This window comes from Ovis canadensis, chromosome 19 (genome assembly GCF_042477335.2).
Source record: "Ovis canadensis isolate MfBH-ARS-UI-01 breed Bighorn chromosome 19, ARS-UI_OviCan_v2, whole genome shotgun sequence".
Lineage (NCBI taxonomy): Eukaryota > Metazoa > Chordata > Mammalia > Artiodactyla > Bovidae > Ovis > Ovis canadensis.
This window is the reverse complement of record NC_091263.1, coordinates 29,689,264-29,705,309: the sequence shown is the minus strand read 5'-3', so window position 1 is coordinate 29,705,309 and position 16,046 is coordinate 29,689,264. Positions and strand designations below refer to the sequence as shown.

The window sequence follows — 16,046 nt, the reverse complement described above, 5'->3', positions numbered from 1 at the left end:
CCCCAGAGGCTCGGGTCGTCCCTGCCTGGCCATCTGTCTCCCTGGTCTCTGGCTCCTGCCTGTTCCTGGGCCTCCCTCTCATCCTCTCTCCATTCCCTCTGTCCCCTGAGACCCAGCTCCAGGCTACACTCACCTGTCCCCATCCTCGTGTGTTACTTTCCTTCCTCCTTTCCAACACGAAGCAGATTTCCTTCCTATATGGAAAGGAAATCCAGAAAAGAGCTCCCGTTTGCTTCAAAGTCTCCTCCAGATCTGGGTCCTTGTTCTTTCAAACCAAAGGTCTGTTTTCTCTCTACTGACTAAGCGCCATCCAGTAGAAATAGAATATGAGCCCTAGATAAAATGTTACATTTTCTGGTAGCTACATTTAAGAAAGAAAAATGAAAAGAAACAAGTGAGATTAATTTCAATATCCTCTATCTAACCCAACATATCCAAAATATTATCAGTTCAGTGTTCATTTAATATAAAGTTATGAATGAGCTGTTTTAATCCAGGTAAATAAAAAGACATTTGAAACATTATTTATTTGTACCTTTTTGGCTGCGCTGGGGCTTTGCCGCTGTGCGGACTTCTCTCGAGCTGTGGCGCGCAGGAGCTCCTCTCCAGTTGTGTGCAGACTCCTCTCTCGTTGCAGAGCACGGCCTCAGCACTCGTGCACACAGGCTCAGTTGCTCCGCGGCATGTGGGGTTCTCCTGGACCAGGGATCGAACACACATCTCCTGTGCTGGCAGGTGGACTCCTCACCAACGAGCCACCAGGGAACCCCAGCGAGACATTTTAAACTCTGCGTGTGTTTGACACTTACAGTGCTTCTCAATGCAGACTAACCGCTTCGCACACACTCAGTAACGCACATGTGGCTGGTGGTGACCACGTTGGGGAGACTAGTCCTCAAATACAGAAAGACCTATGACAACCTTTTTTTTTATTTTATTTTTATTTATTTATTTTTTTAATTTTAAAATCTTTAATTCTTACATGCGTTCCCAAACATGAACCCCCCTCCCACCTCCCTCCCCACAACATCTCTCTGGGTCATCCCCATGCACCAGCCCCAAGCATGCTGCACCCTGCGTCAGACATAGACTGGCGATTCAATTCTTACATGGTAGTATACACGTTAGAATGCCATTCTCCCAAATCATCCCACCCTCTCCCTCTCCCCTATGACAACCTTTTAAAAAAACAACCATATTTTGAATAATCAGAAAAGTCAGGTGGCTCAGTGGTAAAGAATCCGCCTGCCAGTGCAGGAGACACAGGTTTAATCCTTGATCCGGAAAGGTTCCACATGCTGTGGAGCCACTAAGCCCGTGTGCCATAAGTACTGAGCCTGTGCTCTGGAGCCTGGGGACTGCAACTACTGAACCCAGGTGCCACATCTACTGAAGCCAGAGCACCCTGGAGCCAAGCCCCACAATAGAGAAGCCGCCACAATGTCCCCTGCAAGGAAGAGCAGCCCCCGCTCTCTGCAGCTGGAGGAAGGACCACACAGCAAGGAAGACCCAGCACAGTCATAAATAAATACATACAATTATTTTTAAAATTTCATTATTAAAAACAAAAGAAAAGCCAGAGTCTGAGAGACGCACAAAAATAGAACAGACTCCAAGAGAAGAGAATACCCCAAACAGACGCAAACTCTAAGGAATTAAAAAATGACTAACCCAGAGGGAAGAAAATATCACATCCACTTAAAAATAAAACCTCTAGGTGAAACTTTGGGCAAAGCAAAAATAGAGATACAGCCATAGAGAACAAATATATGGATACCAAAGGGGGAAGCGGTGGGGGTGGGATGAATCGGGAGATTGGGATTGACCTACACACATTATTGATACTATGTATAAAGTAGATAACTAATGAGAACCTACTGAGAACAGCACAGGTAACTCTTCTCAATTCTCTGTGATGACCTGTATGGGAAGGGAATCCAGAAAAGAGGGGATATATGCATACATATGGGCTTCCCTGGTGGCTCAGATGGTAAGGAATCCACCTGCAATGCAGGAGACCTGGGTTTGATCCCTGGGTCGGGAAGATCCCCTGGAGGAGGGCATGGCAACCCACTCCAGTATACTTGCCTGGGGAATCCCCATGGACAGAGGAGCCTGGCGGGCTACATTCCATGGGATCGCAAAGACTTGAACACGACTGAGGGACTAAGCACACAGGCATGTGTGTAGCTGATTCACTTCATTGTACAGCAGAAACTAACATAACATTGTAAAGCAGCTACATTCCAATTAAAAAAATTAAATAAAACCTCTCTGAAAAAGATCCAATAAAAGTTCTTGAGGATTAAAACAATGACTGACAAAGTTTTAAAAACTCAAAAAAATATGCTAAATAGATAACCGAGAACTAAATTAGTAAGCTGGAAGACTGAGCTAAAGGATTCTGCAAAAACGCATTAGAGAAAAAGAAACAGATGCCGTTGCTTGTTGCCCTGGCTTCTTTCTCCAGGAGGACCTCCACGCCTCTATGCAGCAACCTCAGGCTCTGGCTTTTCTGAAAAATCTGGCAGTTCTTACATAGCTGTTAATACAGTAGCTGAGCTTCTGGGCTGAATGCTGTTGGTGGCTGAGGGGCACGTCCTTAGCCCTGTGAGAATCCCATTCCTCTGGCAGGGAAGCAGTGGCTGATACAGGGGCCGGCCTCGGGTGACTGTGTGCAGGGAGCAGAAAGTGGACAGTGGAAAGGAACCACTCGCCGCTCTCCAGTCCACCTCTAGCTCACGCTTCCGTGGCCACATTGCCTCTGCTCTGGAATTCTGCCGGGAGCATTCACTCTGCAAACAATTATGCGTTTAACCATTACAGCTTTGTTTTCATTTCTTCACTGATCTGTTCTTATATTTGTCTTATGTTCCCTGGAAATTCCTTAATCTTCTGGACATTGATCCCCCCTCCTCCTCCTGACTGCCCACAACCCCAAGCAATCGTTATTTCTGAATTTCTTTCGCCGTTTCAGTGGGATTTAGGGAAGAACAGGGGTACACACCAGTGTGTGCTTAGCCATGTTGAACCCTAAGACACTTATTTTGCACTTAGAATTATTTCATGACAATGGTTGTCAGAAGTGGGTTAGCTGGATCAAAGAGTAGGAACATTTTTTGAGGTTGCTGATAATGTAGTTAAAACTGCTTACTAGATAGACTAAGGAGTGAAACAGAGAGAAAGGCACCACCTTTGGCAGAGAGAGAGCTAGGTTACAATCATAGTTCCTTCACTTGCCAGATGTGTAACCTGAGTGAGATAGGGAACTTCTCTGAACCTCAGTTTCCTCATCTGTAAAATGGGCATGATCATGGTACTAGCATTTAAGAACACTGTGAGGATGAATTGCAAAAAACATCTTCACCAGAGTCCAGCCTATAAAAGGTGCTTGATAAATGCTGTTAGTCAGCATTGTTTCAAATAAGTAGTCTGTCAGGATCAAAGAACTATGGGTTCAACTGGATGCTTGAAAACGCATTCCCTTGTTGGTCACTGGCATTTCACGCTCTCAGATAAATCACGTCCCAGCTTGGCACCTCCATCTCCAAAGAGAGAAGCCTCCTTCCTACCTGCCTCCCTGTGAAGGGGTCCGTGAAGATTCACTGCTGTTTAGAAAGCCCCTACAGACACTCGAGTGAAAATCCCAGTGCATCTGTGGGGTTGCTTTCATCTGCAGGATGGGTCCCAAGTCCTTGCCTCTAGCTCCAGACTGAAATCTCTATGAGAAAATTCCTCCTCTGAGCACAGTCAAGTGTAAGCTCCTGCAGAAGAGAATATCTGGTCCTTATTCTGGGCCAACTTCCAGAAATGTAATTTCTTCCTCAGCTGGGACGTTGGGTCCTATGACTCCTTTTCTATTTGACAACTTATTAATCAGAAATCCCCAGCAAACCTGCTCCAGGGAGGCAGGCTGAGCCCCGCCCTTGGCCACACGCCAGTCCAGGTCAGGATTCCAGGAACTGAGTGTTTGTGCCCAGACCAGATGGAGGACTGGAGGAGGCTCTTGCGAGAAACCTCTGGAGTCACTGGCCCAGGGGTGCAATGGCCCGGGTCAGGGTTGTGGGGTGTCAGGAAGAAACCAGTTCAGTGGCAAAGAAAGAAGTATGAACCTGTTACAATCACAGTTCCTTCAGGGCAGCCCCAGGGCAGAGGTCAGCCAGGGTCAGCACCCTGAGAGGTCAGGGAGGCAAGAGTCTGGCAGATTGGAACTGAGGCCAATGGAGGGACAGGGCAGGGGAGAGTTCATGTGAAGAAATAACAGGAAAGCTGTAGGACAACCATGAAGCCTGCTGGGCATTTTTTTTTTTTTTTGATTCAGTAAGCAGCAAACTAACAAGGCACAGGGTATGGACTTGACTGGGAGCTGGCCTTTGCACTAAGAATCATCACTGTAAGAATCTCTTCCTTTCTCCCTCTTTCCTGGCCCCACGCACAGAAGGGCTGGTGGCCACCAAGCTGGAAAGGGCCTGGGTGGAGGCAGGTAGAGCCAGCAGGAAATGCCTTCCAGAGGTTGAATAAATAGAGGGCAAGAAGGTCCTAGGGTATGGGAGAGTCCCTCAAGGAGAAGGGTTCACTCACCAAAGGGGCCCTTCCTGCCCCATCCCCTGCTCCCACCAACCGGCCCTTCCCTCTGCTCCCCAGAGGGCGGTGTGCAGCTAACACAGGCTGCCCTGCCTCAGTGCTAGGACGCCAGTGATGACGGCTACATATGGCCCTTGACTTCCTGCTGGTGAGACAGCAAAGCAGGGAAGGCACAGAAGGACTGGAGTAACGTGTTCAAGGTCAGACAGCGAGGCCAGGAGCAGGAGTGGGCTGGGGAGCGAAAGCAAAACCAAGGCTTCCGGAACTTCTGCAGAGTGTAGGTTAAATGCCCTGAGAGGCTCCAGAAGGACTGAACAGTGAGGTTCCCAGAAGGCTCCCAGGGCGCCCAGCACTGCGGGCAGGGCAGCAAGTCCTCTTTAGTCCCTGCTGGACTGGAGAGCAGGAAAGATTGTGAGTAAGCAGGAAGTCGGGAGCAGCCCTTGGGAAATGAATTTGGGCTCCACCTCCCCACTAAATCTCAAATTCTCCTCATATTTGGGGAAATTGCTGCTCAGTCGCTCAGTCATGTCCAGCTCTCTGCAGCCCCATGGACTAGCCCACCAGGCTCCTCTGTCCATGGGATTTCCCAGGCAAGAATACTGGAGTGGGTTGCTTTGCCCTCCTCCAGGGGATCTTCCCCATCCAGGGACCAAACCTACATTTCTTATGTCTCCTGCATGGGCAAGCAGATTCTTTACCACACGCGGTACCGAGAAGTCTGGGTTGGAGAGATTAAAAGGGAAAAAAGGACGAGGCATTTTATTCTTAAATGCTGCCTGGACTCCCTTCTTGGTTAGAGCATCTCTCCCAGGTCCCTGCCCAATGGTGCAGGGCATGCCCCTCTCTCTCACTGACCTGCTTTCATGTCCAGGGTTTCCCAGGCTCCTCATGCAACCTGCCCACCCTCCTGGGGGCTCACTCTTCTTAGATCTGAATCCTCACCGCAGGTACTTCTTTTGGAGAAATAGCTTGATCTCTTTCTGATTACAAGTAAAATATCTGCTAAATGCAAAAAAAAAAAAATGAGGAAGTACATGAACAAAAAAGCCTTTCAAATGATACATCTAGAGAATGAAGAGCTGTTTAGCCATTAAAAAAAGATTGAGGACTTTTGTTACACCTCCGTAGGGACAAGATTCATAGTTGCACAAGAAAATTAAGGTGCTGGACACAATGAAAGCACCCTCCACTTGTGTCAAATTCTCCCAAGGGATGCTCAGCCAACATGAGTTGCTCTCTAGGAGGGGAATGGGGTGGCTTGGAGGAGATTGTTCACTAGTCCTTAAGAGCTTTTGATTTTTATGTCATGTGATTGTATCACTTTTTCAAAGATTAAATACAAATTTGAAAAAGAATAGCTTATTATGCAGTACTCAGTGAAAACTACTCTCTCAAAATATATCTTTCCAAATTTTATTTTCTGTACACACACTCTTCATTTATTTCTATAATACTGAGATCATGCTTGCTCCTTGGAAGAAAAGCTAATGACCAATCTAGACAGCATATTAAAAAGCAGAGACATTACTTTGTCAACAAAGGTTCGTCTAGTCATAGCTATGGTTTTTCTAGTAATCACATTTGGATGTGAGAGTCGGACCATAAAGAAAGCAGAATGCCAAAGAATTGATGCTTTTGAACTGTGGTGTTGGAGAAGACTCTTAAAGAGTCCCTTGGACTGCAAGGAGATCAAACCAGTCCATCCTAAAGGAAATCAGTCCTGAATATTCATTGGGAGGACTGATGCTGAAGCTGAAACTCCAGTACTTTGGCCCCCTGATGCGAACAGCTGACACATTGGAAAAGACCCTGATGCTGGGCAAGATTGAAGGCAGGAGGAGAAGGGGACGACAGAGGATGAGATGGCTGGATGGCATCACCGACTTGATGGACATGAGTTTGAGCAAACTCTGGGAGTTGGTAATGGACAGGGAGGCCTGGCGTGCTGCATGCAGTCCATGGGGTCACAGAGTCGGACATGACTGAGTGGCTGAATTGAACTGATAATGAATTATAATCTGCTTTACCCCTCACTATAGTGTGGATAACCTTCTATACTGGAGTATATAAAGCACACTGTTAGATTAAGTAACTGTAGAGTTATTCTTTATATACTTTTACCATGTTTTTAACTAGTTCCCTGTAATTTTTAACAGTTTTATTGACTCTCACATACTCTAAAATTCTTCTATTTTAACTGTACCATTCAGTGGGTTTTAGTATATAGTCACAGAATTGAGCAAGCATCACTACAATCTAACATCAGGACAGTCTCATCACGCCCAAAAGAAAGCCCATGTCCATCCTTCCTCTTCTCCCAACTGCAGACAACCACTCATCTACTTGCTCCCTACATGGATTTGCCTGTTCTGGACAATTCTTATAAATGGGACCATATCGACGCAATAGATGGCCTTTTGTGTCTGGCTTCTTTTACTTACTAAACTGTTTTTCAAGCCACATCCCTGTTGCAATATCAATCAGTATTTTATTTTTTTGCTGATGAATAATACTCCATTGTATGGATATTTCACATTTTGTTTGTCCATTCATCAGTTGATGGATATTTGGGGGTTTTCCCCTCTTTTCAGCTCTTAGGAGTAATACGGCTATGAACACTCATATGCAAGTTTTCATGTGAAACCATTTTCAATTCTCCCAGAAGGGGAATGACTGTCATAAAAGACAGCACATTTAACTTTCTGAAGAACTGCCAAGCTGCTGTCCAAAGGGAACCTTCCACTTTGCATTCTCACCTGCAGGATATGTGTGTCTCAATTTCTCCATGTCATCACCAACTCTTGCTATTCTCTGTGGCTTTGGTTATAGCCATTCCTAGTGGATGTGAAGTGGTATGATATTACGATTGATATTTCTCTAATGACTCATCACCACTAAGATGCTGAGCATCTTTTCATGTGGTTGATGGTCATTTGTATATCTTCTCTGGAGAAACGTCTACTCAGGTCATTTACTCAGTTTAAAATTAGATTGTCCTTTGATGACTGTGTTGTAAGAGTTCTTATATATTCAGGATTGTTGTTGTTGTTGTTCATCATCAAATCATGTCCGACTTTTCATGACCCCATGGACTGCAGCCCACCAGACTTCCCTGTCCCTCACTGTCTCCTGGAGTTTGCCCAAGTTCATGCCCATTGAGTCGGTGATGCCATCCAACCATCTCATCCTCTGCCACGCTCTTCTCCTCCTGCCCTCAATTTTTCCCAGCATCAGGGTCTTTTCCAATGAGTTGGCTCTTTGCATCACATGGCCGAAGTACTGGAGCTTCAGCTTCAACACCAATCCTTCCAAAGAGTATTCAGGGTTGATTTTCTTTAAGATTGACAGGTTTGAGCTCCTTGCTTTCCAAGACACTCTCAAAAGTCTTATCCAACAACACAGTTCAAAAGCATCAATTCTTTAGCACTCAGCCTTCATTACGGTCCAACTCTCACATCCATACATGACTACTGGAAAGCCCATATCTTTGATCATATTCAGGATACAAGTCCCTTATCAAATATATGATTGGAAACTATTTTTTTTCCCATTCTGTGGATTGTCTTCCATTTTAGTAGTATCACTTGAAGGAAAAAATAAGTTTTTACATTAACAAAGTCTAACTGATCTACCTTCACTTTTATGAACTATGATTTTTGAGTCATGTAAAGAAACCATGTCTAAAAAGTCATGTCTAAAATGCTTGGTTAAGGGATTGGTATAATTTACCAGTGAATCCATATGGGCCTGAATTTTTCTTCAAGGGAAGTTTTAAAATCATAAATTCAGTCTCTCTACTTGTAAGTCTGTTCATAACGCCCATTTCCTCCTGAGTATGTCTTTATGGTTTGTGTCTGAGAATTCACTCACTTCACCTTTGCCGTCTAACTTGATGGCATATGATGATTCACGTCAGTCCCTTAAAAACCCTTCTGTTTTTGTAAGGTCGATAGTGAAGTCACACTTTCATTCCTGACTTTCGCTCTTCCTTTGTTCCTATTATAGTCCCTGACCATTTCTCTCTCCCTATCCCCGGTGTAGGCCTCGACTGTTCAGAAGGTTCTACCCCATCGACTGCCTTATAAACCAATATAGCTAAGTGCCAGCGGAAAACTGTCTTAGGCCAGCTCAGAAATGCAAAGCCAAAACTTCTTGGTGCAACCAAGATGCTGCACCTTCAGCTGGCTCTGCCTCTGGAGGAAGAGAGGACGCCCCGCGGCAGCCACCTCGCCTCTTGCAGAATCTGCCTGGTCAACAGGATGATGAGGGGAGAGCCCGTTGGCCTGAAGTCCTGTCCCAGACATTTCTGGCTAGGCTACGAGAGAGCGCTCTGAGCCTGGGGCAACTCGCCTTCCCCAGGCAAGCGTTCCCTGGTTTGGTCTTGAGAGTCAAGCTGCCTGGGCTGAAATCCCGTCTTCATCTCCTTCTTCTCCTTCCGTGTCACCTTGGGCAAACTACTCAGTCTCTCTGTTCCTCGTTTCCTCATTTGTAGAACAGAGATAATCCTAGTACATAGCTCAGGCAGCTGCTGAAACATATAACACACAGCCAGCCCTTCCAACTGTCCCCGGAAGAGAGTAAGCCCTCAAAAAAATGTCTGCACTACGAACAAGTCTGGGGCTTCCCTGATGGTACACTGGTTGAGAATCCACCTGCCAAAGCAGGAGACGCAGGTTTGATCCCTGTTCTGAGAAGATCCCACATGCTGCAGAGCAACTGAGGCCGTGAGCAGCGACTACTACAGCCTGCGTGCCTGGAGCCCATGCTTCACAAGAGAAGTCACCTCAATGAGAAGCTCGTGCCCGCAACTAGAAGGTAGCGCCTGTTTATCACAACTAGAGAAAGCCCGTGTGCAGCAATGAAGACCCAGCACAGTCATAAATAAATACACCTTTAAAAAAACAAGTCAGCCCCTTTTGAGTTCAGCCAGCGCTCCCAAGCCGGCCCTCTGCAGCTGTCATCTCTCCCAGCAGCAGGACTCTGCTGGGCTGCCATCCATGCCTCACTCTGTGCCAGGCTGCCCACCACCCCGGGCAGAACGAGGAGGTGGGCTGGTGGAATCTGAACGTGCGGCCGCTGAACTGTGTTGAGGGAGAGACCTGACTGGAGTCAGGAAGATCTGGCCCCGAGGCCTCACTCTGCCACGTGCTCTACATGAGCCTCCATGGAGACGAGCTTCTCAACCTCTGAGTGTCGGTCTGTTCATCTTTTAAATGGGAATAACAGTACCTACCCTGTGTCAGGGGAAGATGCAGCTGCTAATCCCTGAGACCTGATAAACACACGGGCTGGCACATGTACTGAGGATTCATTTCAGATCACAAAAAGTGGTCCTTCTGCTGGTACCTTTTCTCCTGTATTGCAAAAGCTTTCTCTCCACCCACATCCGCCTGTTTCAAATAAAGGGCACACCACAGTGTCGCTAAATCAGGTCCTGATCATTGGTGGGAATGTAGACTGATACAACCACCATGGAGAAGAGCAGGGAACTTCCTTTAAAAACTAGGACTACAACTATCATGTGACCCAGAAACCCCACTACTGGGCATAAACCCTGAGAAAAGTGTAATTTAGAAGACACGTACCCCAGCGTTCACTGCAGCACTATTTACAATAGCTAGGACATGGGAGAAACCTAGATGTCCATCGGCAGATGAATGGATAAGGAGGCTGTGGTACATATACACAAGGGAATATTCAGTTCAGTTCAGTTCAGTTCAGTCGCTCAGTCGTGTCTGACTCTTTGCCACCCCATGAATTGTAGCACGCCAGGCCTCCCTGTCCATCACCAACTCCCAGAGTTCACTCAGACTCGCATCCATCGAGTCAGTGATGCCATCCAGCCATCTCATCCTCTGTCGTCCCCTTCTTCTCCTGCCCCCAATCCCTCCCAGCATCGAAGTCTTTTCCAATGAGTCAAATCCCTTATGATTATACAGTGGAAGTGAGAAATAGATTTAAGGGCCCAGATCTGATAGATAGAGTGCCTGATGAACTATGGAATGAGGTTTGTGACACTGTACAAGAGACAGGGATCAAGACCATCCCCATGGAAAAGAAATGCAAAAAAGCAAAATGGCTGTCTGGGGAAGTCTTACAAATAGCTGTGAAAAGAAGAGGAGCGAAAAGTCAAGGAGAAAAGGAAAGATATAAGCATCTGAATGCAGAGTTCCAAAGAATAGCAAGAAGAGATAAGAAAGCCTTCTTCAGCGATCAAGGCAAAGAAATAGAGGAAAAGAACAGAATGGGAAAGACTAGAGATCTCTTCAAGAAAATTAGAGATACCAAGGGAACATTTCATGCAAAGATGGGCTCGATAAAGGACAGAAATGCAATATTACTCAGCTATAAAAAGGAATGCATTTGAGTCAGTTCTAATCAGGCAGATGAACCTAGAGCCTATCATACAGAGTGAAGTAAGTCAGAAAGAGAAGGAGTATGTTAATGCATATATATGGAATCTACAAAGACGGTACCAACGGTCCTATGCAGACACAGACATAAAGAATGGATTTTTGGACTCAGTGGGAGGAGAGGGTGGGACGATCTGAGAGAACAGCATTGAGACATATACATTACTATATGTAAAATACATAGCCAGTGGGAGTTTGATGTATGATGCAGGGCACTCAAAGCCGGTGCTGCGTGACAACCTAGAGGGATGGGGTGGGGAGAAAGGTGGAAGGGGGGTTCAGGAGGGAAGGGACACATGTATGCCTATGGCCGACTCATACCAATGTACGGTAAGAGCTATCACAGTATTGTAAAGTAATTATCCTTCAATCAAGAAAAACTTTTTTAAAAGACATACACACACACACACACACACACACACAAAACAAACCTGGTACTGTTTGAAGCCAAGCAGAGGTGACTTGGATGTGATGTGACCGAGGTTCAGACTGCATCTTGTTTCACCCAGAGTGCCTCCTCTTCAGCTGACGTTTGTGATCTTCATTCCCCTCACATCCCTGGAGCTCAAGCTGCGAGCTGCAATCAGAACAAGTCTAAGGTTTCCAGTAAACTCAGTCTGTGATTCTTCCACTTACAGTGCCATTAGGGGCCGAGAGACGGAGCATGCTGTGAGGTGGTGCTGACGCCCCTCTCTCCCATCGATGGCCTGGGACCGGGGAAGTGGGACAGGGGGTGAGAGGACCAGTGCTCAAAGGAGAGCCACCTACGGCCCCATAGACAGGGCCTCACAAGGACCACCACTTTGCCTCCACAGAAAAACAGGCATTTTCTTCAGTGTAACCATCTCCAGGAGGCAAAGCAGAGTCTGGAGAGGGCCAGGGGCTGCGGCTCTGCCACTCCTCCAAGCTGGGGCCCAGCGGACTTGGCAGTAGATGCAGTGGGCATGGTTGGCAGCCCCAAGGGGCAAAGGGGCATTCTGTGCCATTTTCACAGAGTCACGTTTCCGACTTGATTGAAAGTGAAATCTTTAATAATGTATAGATTTTCAGTGACTGAAGCCTGGCTCTTGCCAAATCCTAGCATAAAGCATGTTTTTACAGCTGGGATGATAAATCCCTGAAAGACGGCACTTACCATGGAAACGCTGACACAGCCTTTCATTCCGTTCACAGTGATTAAAATCCTCATTTCAATTTGTTTTTCTTTATTTTGAGCTGGCGTCATTTGCAAGCTCCAGGAATACACCTCCCTGCGGTAGAAAACGAAATGCTGCCCTCTGTCAGAAATGAGATGGAACTGTTCTTCACTCACCGGAGGGCCGCAAATCTTGGCTTGGAGAATTGATAGAAATTCAGAGGAGCAGGACTTCATACTAGTCATCTTAACCAGCAAAGAAATTTCTGCAGGACTTAACCTTGTTTCCTAGGTAGAGTGAGGCAGGGAAGGGAAGGCAGCTAATACAGGGTTTGTTATCAAACCAGAGGCCACTGTGAGCAACTGGAGAGTCAGCCCACTGGGGGCTGCTGGGAGCCACCGTAAACTGGGCACCTCAGTCATCCCCCTGGAGATGCAGGCAAGCTCCTCATGGGCTGTGGGCTGCTGTCCATCAATTCTTAGGTACTTCTGGCCTTTCCAGGGAGAGATGCAGTTACTGGCAGCTGGAGAGCAGCCGCAGCTATGGTGAGACCCCAGGGGATACGGGCAGCCTCCAACCTGACTGCTGCCCCCCGCTCCCCTCTGCTCCTTTGATTGTCCTTTCAGCTGACCCATTTGCAGGGATATTTTATGCCCTTGGAATTCAAGGGCATTTGTCTTTTGCTTATTCACAGCCTACAGTCTCTGCTGAACGGCTCGGTGATCCTACCAACCAGATGCCTCCGAATGTCTTTCTCCTTTCCAGATCTCTAGACTGATAATAAAATCCATAATGGACCTGGCCACCCTTCTTAACCAGCCGGTGAGACTGCAGCAGAGCACCTGGTCTGAGAGCTGTCACAGCCGCAAATTTCCTCACAGTCAGCTCCGCAGATCTCCCGAGAACGTGGCCTAGAGGGAATAGGGCGTCTCCCCATTCTGTAGGCACAGTGTTTTGGAAAAGCATTTTCCAGAATGCGTCCTACAGACAGTAGGCAGGGATACTCCTCATGAGAGGGGTTCAGAGATCCAGTACTGTTGGTTACACTGCTGAGAACAGCCCTCTCTTCAGGGTCAAACTACCCACCAGCATCTTAAAGACTCTGAGAAGTATTACAGGGAAGAAATCCAATTAGCTTTGTTTAACTCTACGTTTTCCAACTTACTTCATCACTAGACCTCTTCCTGGTGGAAAATCTATTGCCATCCTCTGGCACTTTAGGTTGTGCTACACATAAAATGCCTTTATGTGTCTTTTTTTCCTTTATCTTACTGATTTTTTCAATGTTTTTGTTATACAAGCAGTACATGTTCATTGTTAAAAAAAAAAACAACTTGAAATATGCAAATAAGCAAAAAGGAGAGGGGGGTGGGCACTGAGGCATAATCCTGTGGACTTTAGGGTTCTTTTCCAGTGGTGTTCCTTTGTGGAAAAGGGGTTTTGTTGTAGCAAGAGTCAATCTGCACTTCCTGGACTATGTTCAGTTCCATGACTCCTGATTCTAAGTAGCAGGTTTCTTTCTTTTTTTTTTTTTTTTAAAGCACATATTTCAGCCAAAACAATGGCCACAGAATTGTTCTGAATGAGTTCCAAAACCTCCAGCGGAGGAAAATTCCTTTACCATATGTTGCACCTTTCATAGGGAATGGCAGGCTAAGAAAATCAACAAATTGGGAGGAAGAGAAAAAAATGCTAGACAGTGATTTCTCAGCTACGTAAAAATATTTATGATAATAAAGACCTCCATAAAATACACCCCAGAATTAGAAAGTTTATTTCTGGAATACGGACTCCAAGGTGACTTTTACTTTCTATGCTGTTGTAAAAGCATAACTTAAAAGTATTTTTAAAAATACCCTCCCAGGCTTGCCTGGTGGCCAGCGGTAAAGAATCCGCCCGTCAATGCAGGAGGCACAGGTTGGATCCCTGGTCCAGAGAGATCCCACATGCCGCAGAGCAATGAGTCCCTGTGCCTCAACTGCTGAGCCTGCGCTCTAGAGCCCGGGAACCACAACTGCTGAGCCTGCGCTCTAGAGCCCGGGAACCTCAACTGCTGAGCCTGTGCTCTAGAGCCCGGGAACCGCAGCTCCTGAGCCCATGTGCTCTAGCGCGGGAGCCGCGGCTCCTGAGCCCATGTGCTCTAGAGCCCGGGAGCCGTGGCTACTGAGCCCATGTGCTCTAGAGCCCGGGAGCCGCGGCTCCTGAGCCTGAGCTCTAGAGCCCGGGAACCGCAGCTCGTGAGCCTGCGCTCTAGAGCCCGGGAGCCGCGGCTCCTGAGCCCATGTGCTCTAGAGGCTGTGCTCCGCAACAAGAGAAGCCACCGAAGTGAGAAGCCCGCACACTACAACAAAGAGGAGCCCTGGCTCACTGCAACTAGAGAAAAATCTACACAGCAAAGAAGACCCAGCACAGCCAAAAGTAAATAAATACATACATATTAAAGAAAAAAAAATATTCTCCTTGCACACACAAGGCCACTGTCAGTGAGTATTGAAGTAGAGTGGAGAGGCTAAGTCTGGTACTTAGGAGGGGCAGTTTCTTGGGGTGGGTGGCCGCTCACGTCTCTCTCACCTGAGAAGCGGCAGGCTTGCTCCAGGTGGCATCAGGTCCTTTTCCTTCAGATGCAATGAGTCATGTTTGGGGTTTATGGGTGATGCAGGATGAAGCAGAGACCTAGCTGGTTGCCCTGACCTGCAGAGCAGCCCTGGGAGAGAAGTGCCTTTATTACACCTTTTCACAAATGCTCCCTGAACATGTGAGCTCATTTCTACCCTAGAGCTTTGCGATGGCTGTTCCCTTAGCCTGGGATAATCATCTTTCAGATCTGAGCTCAGAGAGGGTCTGTGAGGAACCCAAGAGCACCCAGCACAGGGCTTGAGCCAATGTCTGCCTGACTGCCAGTCTCACAAGCATAAGCTGAGCTCCCGACGTATTTTCAGATGGTTACTGTTGGGAAGGAAAAAAATCCCTGCTCTAAGTTTGACACAGAAGGCCAGGTGCTATCTGACGCCATGGGGAGACATCTAGTGTCTAACTCCAGATCTCCTTTTTATTTCTTTTTCTTTTATTTCTAGGCAGCGCCCTGCAACATGCAGGATCTTAGTTCCTGGACCAGGGATCAAACCCTCGCTCCCTGCAATGAAAGTGCAGTCTTAACCACTGGACCACCAGGGAAGTTTTAACCTCCTTTTAAAAAGAATGGTTTGTCTGGAAGGCTAAGGACAATTCTGACTCTATCTTTCAGTGGCTGGAAGGCTGTTCTGGGGGTACAAGCTCCGTGTGCACACTCAGAAGCCACAGCTGCCCCCCAGCTTATTGCCTGCCTCCTTTGCCCTCTCAGAGCAAGGGCCAGCCATTCCTCTAGGCTCTGCAGCCACACTGCACAGGCTGCTGGCCCGGAGGGAGTCCACCAGGCACCATCCCCCAGCGACAGCCATTCCCCACCCAGTGCCCACTGAGTGCCAACCCTGTGCCATGCTGGGTCCACAGCTGAGCCTGAAGCATACCATTCTTCTGTCCTGGGAGACAGGACTAGAGAACACGTATTCAGGAGAGGAAATGCCTTCATCTGCCTCATGCTCTCATCTCACCTCTCCATGGCCCTCCCTGACCCCTGTCATTCTCAAACCCCCCTGTTGCTTTTTCTTCCTGGCATGTACCACTCCCTAGGGTTATACTCTCTTCCTCTTTTCTTCAAGAAAGGTGGACATGTGATTCGTCTTGCTCCGCTGGATCCCCTGGCACCCCGAACACCACCTGGCAGAAACCAATGCTCTGTAAAGCCTGTTGGTCGAATGTTTACCTGCTATCTCAACCGGATGCATGTGTATGTGAGCATCAGGAGGCCAGGTAGGGCCAGGCGGCACTCAGGCTCTGCGGGCATCACTGACTTCCCCCCTCACATCACCCACGT

The 16,046-nt window shown here is 47.3% G+C and overlaps 1 protein-coding gene across 2 annotated transcripts in view; it reads right to left on the bottom strand.

The window, feature by feature from the left end:
* Positions 1-16,046, bottom strand: part of POMGNT2 (protein O-linked mannose N-acetylglucosaminyltransferase 2 (beta 1,4-)) — an 81,027-nt gene that overhangs the window by 17,640 nt on the left and 47,341 nt on the right. The window contains exons 1-4 of one of the 2 annotated variants that reach the window (XR_011250685.1): positions 11,429-12,088; positions 5,440-5,583; positions 536-696; positions 134-361 (exon numbers count right to left, since the gene is read on the bottom strand). The gene's annotated coding sequence lies outside the window, so the exon portion shown is untranslated. Of the gene's footprint in view, positions 1-133; positions 362-535; positions 697-2,183; positions 2,796-5,439; positions 5,587-11,428; positions 12,089-12,132; positions 12,248-16,046 lie in introns of those variants that run through there. The other variant, XR_011250684.1, reaches the window with a different exon arrangement.